The sequence below is a fragment of the Neomonachus schauinslandi genome, chromosome 14 (assembly GCF_002201575.2).
Source record: "Neomonachus schauinslandi chromosome 14, ASM220157v2, whole genome shotgun sequence".
NCBI lineage: Eukaryota > Metazoa > Chordata > Mammalia > Carnivora > Phocidae > Neomonachus > Neomonachus schauinslandi.
The window spans coordinates 7,111,350-7,123,830 of record NC_058416.1 but is presented as its reverse complement, the minus strand read 5'-3'; positions in this window follow the sequence as shown (position 1 = coordinate 7,123,830).

Sequence of the window (12,481 nt, the reverse complement as noted above, 5' to 3'; positions counted from 1 at the left end):
TGATGCTCACGGCCATTCTCCTTCCTGGGATTTTCTAATTTAGAATAGGAAACTACAAGCTGACAGCACTTCTATCCTTTTACCCCAGGCTTATCACTTACAGTAATGCCGATCTATTGTGTTCTGAATACATATTGTAAAAGTAAGACAGAAAGTAAGGTCTGCAGGTGCACATGAAGGAAGACTAGACTCCCACTGTTAGTCTGTGTGGAGAGAAACATACTCTGAATTTAAGAAGTGAGGTTTTGGAAATTAACCATTAGACTGACATGGTGATGCAATTCATTTCCCCTCTTGTCTCCTCCTCTCCTTAGTCTTATTTCAGGGAGTCTGGGCATGCTCCAGGTTCCCCCAAGGGGTGGGGGGACAGGGGCAGAGCATTGTGCATACAGGAGAGCTGAGTGTTAGTGGTAACCTGGAGCCACAGTGTCCCATGAGGCTGGCTTTGCACCTGAGGTCGTGCAGTCCATCAGGTGGTGTAGCCATTCCTGTTTCATCCTTTGTTCATACCTTGAATTCTCTTATCCTTAAGCTTTTAGCAAGGCCGAATAACACATTAAAACCTGATCTGAGCTGTGCTCCGGGGAAAAGGCTTGTATGGGGGGACAAGGGCAGTCACATTCTCCTGGTCATCTTCTTAGCTCTCGGTTGCTCTTTCTCAATCTTCTTTGCTGGGTCCTTCTTTCTTCTTTCTTTCTTTAAATATTGGAGATCCCCAAGATTTAGTATCGGGACCTCTTATTTTATCTGCAACTCCTCCTCCTCTTGATAATCTCACAGTCTCATGCCTTAAAGTCCTCCAATTTCAGTGAATGGTGACTCTTGTCTTGATACCAAAAACAATAGCATCAGATATAATTCTCCCTTTATCAGGTCCTATATGTGATGCACTGGTAAGTCTGATTGGTTCCACTTTTAAAATGTATTTGTGATCCATTCACATTATCCGTTCTTACCACCTTCACTCTCTCTCCTTAGTCCATATCCTCCTCTTTTGCTTTGGCTAGCCCAAAAATTTGCTTTGGCTTGGTCCTGTTTATATGCTCATCACAGAAGCCAGAATGATCTTTTTTTTTTTTTTTAAAGATTTCATTTATTTATTTGACAGAGAGAGAGACACAGCGAGAGAGGGAACACAAGCAGGGGGAGTGGGAGAGAGAGAAGCAGGCTTCCAGCCGAGCAGGGAGCCCGATGGGGCTCAGTCCCAGGACCCTGGGATCACGACCTGAGCCGAAGGCAGACGCTTAACGACTGAGCCACCCAGGCGCCCCAGAAGCCAGAATGATCTTAAGGGAAAGCCAGGTAAATGTCACTTCTCTGATGAGAATCCTCCAATGGGTCTCTGTTTCATCTAGAGGAAAAGCCAGAGTCCTCGGTGGCTGACAAAACCCTGTAAAGTGTGGATTCCAGTTCTCTCCAGCCTCCTCTTTCTCTCCCTGTGTCTCGCTCATTTCGTTCCAGGTCCACAGCCTGTTTGGAATTCCTTGAACGCAGCACAAGTGCTCCAGACTGGGGACTGCGCACATACACCTGCCATTCAGATACTTGCACGCCACACTCCCCTGTGGCTTAAGGGTTGACTTCCATCTCCCCCCCCCCAGAAGTTCCAACTCCTTTAATCCCAGTGCTTCCCATTATACTTTCTTGCTTTAACTTCTCTCTCTTCTCGCTAGATAACATGGCATCTCTTTTTACTGCTACTTTAACTCTTTCACCCCAGTCTCTATAGAACACGAGTTCCATGAAATAACAGCTGTTTTTGTTTTGTTTGCTGAGGCTTCAGGGCTTGAAAAGGTGTGTGCAACATCATGGGGACTGAGTAAATATTTGTGAAATTAATACATGAGTGAATTAATCTCCTCTGAGACCAGATGTTGGCCACAGTTGCCCTGTGGTGGGAAATACATTTTTTTGGGGGGGGGCATACATTTTAGAATAGAGAGTTAATAGACCAAAATAAGGTTAATAGTCTAAGTCAAGTGACAAGAAAATAGAGCAGAGTAATGAAAATGGATGCCATATGAAAAACCTCTAGAGACTCGAGAAATAATGGAGTCAGAAGAGTTCTTACAACAAGGAAGGCTTAAGGTCCAGCAGTACAGGAGGTGCTCATAAGATGGTGAAATTTAGTCATGCATATTAATGTGATTTGTATACACAGGATGTGGTAAAGAATGTGGCCACTCAGTGCTTCTGTGTGTCTGAGTATATTTGTATACACCAATGTGTGTGTGTAGATTTGTCAAAGAGCAAAATGACAATGTTAAGTGATTACATGTTATACTTGGAGTAGTTTAGTTTAAAAACTTTAAAAAAAAATGCTTCATATTTTTAAGTTTTTCTATAATTTGCATCTAAGTTACTTTTAGAACAAGAGAAGATGCTCTCATGATGATTGCAGTTTAAGTGTGTTTCAGCATGAACAATGTAAAATTGTGTTCGTCACCTAAGTTCTAATCAGGAAATCTGAGTTAAGAGTGGGTCTAATCAGGAAGCACATACTTAAGTGGCCACTCTGAGCAGTGTATTCCAGGTAGATTCAAGAACTAGGCCTCTTTACTAATTAGTTTACTGAATGTCAGAAATGAGCTTTGTAGAAAATGATCTGTTAACACAATGAATTTCAGAACTGGATTCTTGGTGACATTACGAATATTGTAAATACATGTATCTGTTAAAAGTATTTTAGAAACTCTCACCCATGCATGGATTCCGGGGCAAGGAGGGGATAGACTGAGGCTTCCATCTTTAACCTGTAGGAACAGTGCTCTGGGATAAATCTCTAAATGGTTCAGTATCCAGCCAAATAAGCCAGATGATTCTGATTGCCTGGTCCTAGCCTTAAGGTGAGGGAATCTTGCCTCTGGATTTTGGTGATTGCCCTAAGTGAAAAATTAATGTAAGCAGTAATGTAATATATAGAGCATTTAGAAGGATAGAAACCTGAAGCTTTATCCAGCTTACAGATGGGCTGTAAGGCTGTCTTTTGGGCGGGGCACCTGGGTGGCTCAGTCGTTAAGCGTCTGCCTTCGGCTCAGGTCATGATCCCAGGGTCCTGGGATCGAGCCCGGCATCGGGCTCCCTGCTCAGCTGGGAGTCTGCTTCTCCCTCTCCCTCTCCCCCTGCTTGTGTTCCCTCTTTCGCTGTGTCTCTCTCTGTCAAATAAATAAATAAAAATTAAAAAAAAAAAAGACTGTCTTTTGGGCTTGATTTCTAGTAAGTATGTAGTTAGTTAATGCCTGTTTATCTTGCAGAATTGTCTCAAGGTAGCATTCCTCTTAACGTGGAGGTGGGCCGGGAGTGGGGGGGAGGGCGGGTAGCTAATACCTACCTCAGACTACTTCAGCAGGTACCAACATCTACCCAAAGGAACATGAATCAGTACTGGCTTAAATCAGTAACAAATTTCATGTTTAGAAGGTGCGGGAAAGGTAAAATTCTCATGTCCTTTGTCCTCCATAGTTTTTTCAAATTTCTGCAAAGAATCACTTAGATAGCTTTTATTTAGAAATCTACAGTGCAGGTGAAGGAGGAAGTCTTTGAGTTGTTTTTCTACCTCCACTGGTTATATTTTAGCACTTCAGTTCTTTTGCATGCTTTGCAGATCAAAGCATACAAAAAATGTAGAAAGAATGCTTTAGGTTAAAGATATTAAAAATTATGTTATGTCTCAGATTCAATTTCCCATTTGCTATTTCTCAGGGAGCATTATATTATTTGCCCTTAATTTCAGCTGAAAATGTGATGCAAAATAAAACCCACAATCACCATTTATCTGTTCTTCCAAGGGCGGATACGTAGATGTTTCCATTCTGAGGTTTTCTCGTTTCACTTTGATTTGTATCCCTCTTTAACACATCCTGAAACTGGAAACATGTACTCTGAAAGCTGCGTCTTTCATAAGCAAAGCTCTAGGTCAGTACTTCAATAGAAGTAAAATGGAAATATGTATCTGCTCCAACTTCAGAAAAATTAAATACGAGCTCCAGTGCTTCCTTTCACATTCAGCTAATAATTTCACTTTTGTCTACTTTATATACTGAGCATTTTTTATGTAAATGAATGTTTCTATATCCTCATCCTTCTTTTATTGCCTCTTTAGTAATTTGATATGATAGGTACTTGATTAAAATTCTGTTTCCATCTATATTTACATCTCATTCAGAGATCTAGTTCATGTGGTGGCGGAAATTCTATTCCTTTGATAACCATTATTTATAAAACTAATCCTGCAGTACTTTTTAAAGGGTTACGCATTGCATTATCTATTAATTAGAATGGAATGGATAAGGATGAAACTATTCAATTTTTATTTATAATTAAGTTGGAAAATTTGTTACAATACTTTGCAAATACAAACTAATCTCATCTTTACAACATCCTGTAGATACAGAGCATTTAAAATGTAGTGAGGTTTATGCTAACCTTGGATATAGAAGAAATGACCACCTTATAATTGGTACTGCTCTCTTTTCAGATCTTGTCATGTAACATTTATCTGATGATTCAAGTTTTTCTTTTTTTTTTTTTTTTTTAAAGATTTTATTTATTTATTTGAGACAGAGAGAATGAGAGAGACAGAGAGCACATGAGAGGGGGAAGGGTCAGAGGGAGAAGCAGGCTCCCCGCCGAGCAGGGAGCCCGATGCGGGACTTGATCCCGGGACTCCAGGATCATGACCTGAGCCGAAGGCAGTCGCTTAACCAACTGAGCCACCCAGGCGCCCCATGATTCAAGTTTTTCAATCTCTTCTAAACCTCAGGTGGCATGACTTACACCAAGGCTACATCTTCTATCCAGCTTCTGGGTCTGTTGTTGCCACAGTTAAGGGTAACTGGGGCATCTTTCTGTACCTTGCTAAGATCTTATTGCATAATTAAGCTCTTACACACTTTGCATTACTTACTTTTTATGCTCTGTGATCTTAAAAATAATTCACTGCCCTCATTTCTGAAGCGTGAGTGGTTTTCATTAGATGATATTTAGGTTCCACTCAAGAACTAGCATCCATTCATTTAATGGTTATCAAACAGTTATTGAACAAGGGCCGAGGATTCACAAAGATGACGAACTTTTATGGTAATCCTAGGTTCCCAAAGTAGTTGGGAAGATAAATATATATAAAATAAAATAATTTATAATATCATATAGTATCTTTGAAATGAGTGAGACAAATTATGTCTGCTATAGAATTTTATCTTCAAACATCTGGGTGACCAGATAACGTTTCAGAGAGAAAGGAGCTTCATTTGGCCCATTAAGAAACCATAGGTAATAGGCAGGTGAAGAGGACTTAAAGTTGTCTTGGAGATCTTAAAAACTAAGGATTTGGCTAAATGTTGAATACCCTGTAAGTGGTACTTGTTAGTGGTTACTCTGCGTATTATAATATGCATGTGTATCGTTAATGCATATATAACTGGAGTCAGCATTTTTCCATGCTGAGTGAAATGTGGAACTTATTTCCACTTAGGTCCCTTTATTGCCCTCACCTTCAAGTCTCATCTTTATTACCAGACAGTGTTGTAACTTTTAAATATCATTATTTTTCTTAGAATCATGTGCTCTTAGCAAACACCTTGCTATCCACTTAGGTGATAGGTGTTGATGGAATAATAGAATTCTGCACTGCAGGGTGGACATTCTAATTCTTGACCAAGCATCAGAAGGCACATCTGTTTTTCCTGAAGAATGACAATTTCTTTAATGTTAGTGCAGTATTTATGTGAGACTTCCTAATTACTTAATAGCTGTTGAAGAGCAAAGAGCTCTCCTAGATAATGCTCCCAGTGGGGAATCAGGAATATTTGCCGTAACACTCAGGCTAGAGAAAGCACTGTTAAGGGCTCTGTAACACTAGAATTATGTTAAAACCTCAGTTAATAGTTAAGAGTCTTAAGTTTCTGAAGACTTTCAAATGAAAATATTCACCTTGGAAAGTATCTCGTAGGATTGAATTTTTTTTTTTTTTTTTACCAGTTTGTGCTGGATTGTCCATCTATAATGACACACATTTCCTTTTTAGCTTGTGAGATGGAATGTATATAATTATAACTGAGGAAATGTCCTCTGATACCTTTTCATATCTTCATCCTCATTCCATCTCTCATCATTGTTCTTAGAACTTTAGATGCCTACTGGTACAAAATATTACTGAGGTGTATTGTAAGAGTTTATCTGGAGATCTTTTTAGGAACATATGGAAACACAGACTTTAAAAAATATTCTTGATAAAAAATAAAGCAGAATTTAGTAGATGCCTATTGTGTTTTATTTTCTAGCTATGTAATTCTAATAGACTCCATCTCTTAATTTGGAGAAATAAAAGTATGAATCAGTAAATCTTTTTTTGTGTAGTTACTAAGGTCACGGTTTTAAATGAATTATATGCATTATCTTTTAAGAACAAACTTAAAAAATAGCAAGTCATTTTATCCTTGTTATAAAAAGGCATCAATAAAATTTTTAGATAACTTAAATAATTTTCCTGTGGTTACATAGCTAGGATGTGGTGAAGCTGGACTTGAAATCCATGTGTGTCTGCAGCAGAGAAATGGGGAATTTGGTAGATCTAAAATCTAGTTTCAGTTAATTTTAAATTCCTGATATAGAAAATACTTTAATTTTTGTCCATTCTTCCAAGTGAAGAAAAACCACTCTTTTTTCCTTTTTGACTTATTTGAGTATTCTGTTTGAGATGGGTTTTGGTTAGTCTAGTAAATTGGTTTTCATTATCTTGCTTTCATATTCAATGTCCCATTCAATTTCATATTCAACTATTAAAATTCTAACTACTGATAAGGTCTCTGGATGAAGAATGTCTAGGATGAATTCAACTATTAAATAAAATTCTAACTACTGATAAGGTCTCTGGATGAAGGACGGCCTCATGAAGGACGAAGAGAACAACAAATCTCAAGTCATGTGACAAGGCTAATGTAAAGCTCTGTACCTCCTCACCTTCAATTTTTGGTACTCGGGCCTGTTGGGGCAGTAGATAGGGGGGTCTTCTTGCTTAGAGCAAGCATCCTTAGTCTGTGACCTTGCAGCCTGTCTCTCCCTCTCTCCATCACTTCCCGAATGTCTAGATTTAGGGAGCAGACAAGTACAGGGTAAACTTATTTATGTGTCCTCATCAGTCCCCTGCCTGTATCCTTTTTCATCTTTCAGTAGAGTTCAGCAACCCAGCATATCTTATCTTCCACACTTTATCACTAGATGGGATTTTATTCTTGAATTTTAATAGACCATTCTTTCTCATTGTTCTTAGACGGCTTTTGGGAATTGATTCAACATCCGAGTTTATATAGAAAAGAAAGTGCTTGAATGACCTATTTCTTTTTTTTTTTTTAAAGATTTTATTTATTTATTTGAGAGAGAGAGAGAGAGCCCAAGAGGGGGTAGGGTCAGAGGGAGAAGCAGACTCCCTGCTGAGCAGGGAGCCCGACGTGGGACTCAATCCAGGGACTCCAGGATCATGACCTGAGCCGAAGGCAGTCGCTTAACCAACTGAGCCACCCAGGCACCCTTGAATGACCTATTTCTGAAGTGAGAACCAAGCTGTCTATTGCCAGACACTTGACAACCACTGATCTTTTCACCGTCTCTCTAGTTTGCCTCATCCAAAATGTCCTACAATTGCAATCATGCAGTATGTGGCTTTTTAAGGGCTTGGTAGCTCCTTTAAATATTTTTTTCTGAATAATCCACTGCATGAATATACAACAGTTTATCCATTTACCTGTTGAAGACCATCTTGTTCGATTAGGTTTCGGTGATTCAGAATAAGGCTGCTTTCAATGCAGGTGTTTGTGTGGACATGAGTTTTCATATCACTTGGGTAAATGTTAATTTTGTAAGAAACTGTTGAACTGTCTTCCAAAGTGGTTCTACCAGTTTACATTCACATCAGCAATATAGGAGAATACCTATTTCTCCACATGTTTGGCAGCAGGTGGTATTGTCAGTCTTTTGGATTTTATTTAAATAGCTATGCAGTATTACCTCAGTGTTTCAGCTTGAAATTACCTACTGACAAATGATGTTGAGTATATGTTCACACACTGTTTTCTTTGAAGTTTCTATTCAGAAAGATTTTAAAAACAGATTTTCTTATTGAGTTGTATCTTTAAAAAATTTTTACTTTTGAAATGACTTCAGACTGTAAACACATTCCAGAAAATTACCTTATAAATTGCATCTGATGTACTAAATGTTAAAACCATAACTTGGGGCGCCTGGGTGGCTCAGTTGGTTAAGCGACTGCCTTCGGCTCAGGTCATGATCCTGGAGTCCCGGGATCGAGTCCCACGTCGGGCTCCCTGCTCAGCAGGGAGTCTGCCTCTCTCTCTGACCCTCCCCCCTCTCATGCTCTCTATCTCATTCTCTCTCTCAAATAAATAAATAAAATCTTTAAAAAAAAAATAAAACCATAACTTGATAAAATGGGAACTAAGCTGTAGGACTTACTCAGATTTTACCCATTGTTAGTAATGTTCTTTTTCTGTTCCAGCATCAGAATTAGAATTGTGTACTACATTTAGCTTTCATGTCTCCTTGGTGTCCTTTAATCTACAACTGTTCCTCTGTCTTTGTCTTAAAAGTCCTTGAGAATTTTGAAGAGTACTGGTTCAGTTATTTGGTAGACTATGCCCTTGAATTTGGTTTGTCTGATGTTTCCTTATGATTCAATTCATGTTATACATTTTGGCAAGAGCATCACAAAGCAAGATGTGTCCCTCAGCATATCCTATCAGGAGACCTGATGTTGACTATCCCTGGCCATCCCCCCCCTGCCCAACTAGTGGTCTTGTTAACTTTAATAACTTGGTTAAAGTGTGTCTGTTGTTTCTCTGTTTATCTTTTCATAATCAGTAAATATGAGGAGATTCATTGGGACCATGTAAATAACTTTTTTTTTCCCCCTCATGCTTTAGCATACTTATTCTAGCATTCACTAATGAATTATTCTGCTGTGCCAAATGGTGGAGTTCTTCTGTTTTTATCATTACTTATACATTTGTTAGTTGGAATTATCCTACAAGAAATAGCTCCTTTCTTCCCTGTTTTTTTTTTTTTTTTTAAGATTTTATTTATTTATTTGACAGAGAGAGACACAGTGAGAGAGGGAACATAAGCAGGGAGAGTGGGACAGGGAGAAGCAGGCTTCCTGCCGAGCAGGGAGCCCGATGCGGGGCTCGATCCCAGGACTCTGGGATCATGACCTGAGCCGAAGGCAGTCGCTTAACCAACTGAGCCACCCAGGCGCCCCTTCCCTATTTTTGTTTTTGTTATTATTAAATTGTTTATTTATATTCATCGCTCTCCTGGGTTCTTGTTTTATTTGATGGGATATAATCATTGGCAGCCCTTTCAAAAGGCCCCTTTGCCCATTCGATATGCTTTAAATTTGCTATGTTTTGAAACAGAATAACACCAGACAACACATTCCAATAAAAAGGAAGCATAGCAAAAGAATTAACCCTTTATAAAATTTATATATTATGTATTCATGTTATTATATGTGAGTATGCATATACATTTATTGTTTAAAAAAATTTGAAACGGAATGAAGTATTTTAAGGGTCACTATTGACTTTTTAAATGATGTAGCCTCTACAGTGTAATATTTTCCTCTAGAAACCTAAAACACTATTCTTCACCAGATAGTTTTGCCTGAACAAAATTTCTGTTAAGTTGATAGGTCAATTGATTTATTTGCTCAACAAATGAAACTGAGAACACAAGTCTGGGTTGACCAGGAAGGTGATAGGAAGAGCTTGCCTTTTCCTCATATCTTTTTTCAGGTCATGCTTAGGCACTGAAGAGGAAAGGTCGCCATTTTCATCTGAGGCAACCCACAGCATTTAACCAGGGCCTTTACTGGAAGGAATCTAAAAACAAGGCTACATGAAGGCATGAAAAGCAATTTATCTGAATGCTGACACATTGCTAATAGTCCAGCCTGGTACCTCGTTCCACACATGGTGGGAGTAGCCATCACCTCTGCCACAGAAAATGAACTCTTTCTGCTTAAGAATTTTCTGCTTATATAATATATCCTTTTCCTTTTAAGCCAGCCCTTTCAGAGGTTCATGGACATCAGGACCACAAATCCGTTCTTTTCTGTTTTATCAAGCACAGAAGCTGACAGCCCAACATAACAAAAGTAAATCTCATGAGGTTTTTGGGTTTTTTTGTTTTGTTTTTTTTGTTTTTTGATTATATAAACGTTGTACTTTCCAGCCATCTCTATGCAATAAGATCCAGAGGAAAAGTCATTGAGAGAATAAGAAATAGGCATCAGTTCTGAAAAGGCAGTCTTAGGAAGGAGTGAACCCATGATCGTAAGTTCCTACTCCTGAAGTGGCAAACTTGGGGGGATAGGGGCAAATGAGAATCAAGTCCCAGGTTCAAGTGACAGAATCAAGAGAAAAATAAACATAAATTCAGCCACTCTTCTGGCGAATATCTTGATCGCTTGGGTGATGCTTGATCTCTGCCTCCTGCAAATGAGGAACTGCAGTGGAAGCTGGGTGAAGGCCAGGTCGGGCTGTTGGCTGGCACTAGCTGTCCCCACGATGCTGCCGCGTCCTCTCTCAGCCGCGCACAGGTCATTGAGCCATGAGTTCCTCTGGCCTTGGCAGGTGAAATAAGGGGACAGATGGGTGTTGCAACTCTCTTCATCTTTGTTGAGTACACTTCCAGTGGCCCAGTAGAGCTACCTTTTTTTTTTTTTTTTTTAGGAGCCTAAATGTTAATGATACTTAAATCATTTGGTTGCTGTTCAGTTGAGGCTAGTTGGCTTAAGTCTTAAATTGCAGGAAACTACCAGTTTGACCCCACTGAACCTGAAACAACTATGTGTACTGAAACTCAACGCCTTTCGAGGCTGTGTTGTCAACCCCTGAAATGCAGTACTGAGAAAGGGCCTGTCCCAGAGCTGCTCACAGGCAAAATATCCTTCTGAACTTTGTGAACCCTTTTTGTACTCTTGCTGCTTGGGACCTCAACTCTTTGCTCTGATTTTAAATCAGTTACTCCAGACAGTTTTTTTTGACCTTGTATTAAAAACTTGGAGAGTTCAGAGAATACTATCACTTAAGCACTGTGTAGTGTATTTGGTACCTCCTTCAGTCTTTTCTACTAATCCAGTAAAGCTCATCTTTAGCCTGTGGTTTTGTATTTGTCTTCATAAGATTTTTCCAATGATCCTTAACCAAGATACAATTACAAATAAGTTTATGATATATAGACTACTTAATTTTGATGGTAGCCCGGATTATGAATATTTGTTAATTGGTATACAGATTGGCTCTGCGTATTTAATGTTTTTAAATAGATTTCCACAGGTCATAGGTAGAACATACTACATTGTACTTAAGGTATTAGGCTAATTGAATCCCCTGGGTTTCCACAACTGCTAAGTACTTTATATGCATTATCCTGTGGAATACTCATGAAGAATATTCATTCAGCACGTCTACTGTGGGCACAATCTTGTGTGCTAAGTGTTAAGGGGAAGCCAGATCAAAAGGAACATGCCCTCTGCCCTCTTGAGACTTAAAATGTGGCAGGAGAAGTGTACCTTTGTACCACCCATATAGATAGGCAGTTATAAACTGTGAAAGGTGCCAGGGAAGTGTAGGGGTTGAGGGAAGACTTCCCACAGGAATGAGCAGTTGAATAAAGTTCAGTATACAAAAGAGCTAGATAGATGGGAAGATACCATTTTTTCAAAACCCGGGGGCAAGAAGGAGTGAGGCTGAATTTGAGCTACAGGAGGAAGGTTTTTGTGGCTGGAGGAAAGGGGAAGCTGGAGAGTGAGCTCAGGCTTCTACCAAGAAAAGTGGTAGGTCAGGTTAAAAACTGTTGGCCTTAGGAGAACAATACAGATACAGAATTTGAAGTTAGAGGGATGTGATTTGTGATCATATTCACATTTTTAAAAGTGTACTCTAGGTACTGAGTGGAGAACAGAATGGAGTGGGAGCAAGAGGGATACAGGAGAAGGGGGCTCAGCTCTGCCTTGAGTCAGAGCCTGAGCTCGTAAACAATACGCTTCTGAAATCCTAAAACATATATTCTGAAGATTGTGCACTTTTAGTGCTTAACTAATGGGCAGTCGGGATTTCTGTTACTCCCTTTGAAAAGCAGCAGCTATAAAGTAAAAAGGGAGCATTCCACAGATGCTGGCTATTGCTGGAATTCTTCCCGCCCAGCAGTTCTCTACCTTTCCTACACCTTGCAATCAGCAGGAGAGCTTTTCAATTTCCTGAGCCCTGGACCCCACTCCCAAGGAATCAGTGGTTTTGTGATAAGGGCGCGGATCTTTCATAAAGTGCCCCAGTAGATCCTTTGTGCAGGCACAGTTGAGAAACCCCTGTTCTGGCTCCTCCAATTTCTTCTAGGGAGCTTGACACGTGGGTCAGTGCTTAAGTTCGGTCTGGAGATGAATGTGGAATGTTCTAGAGGTCAAACT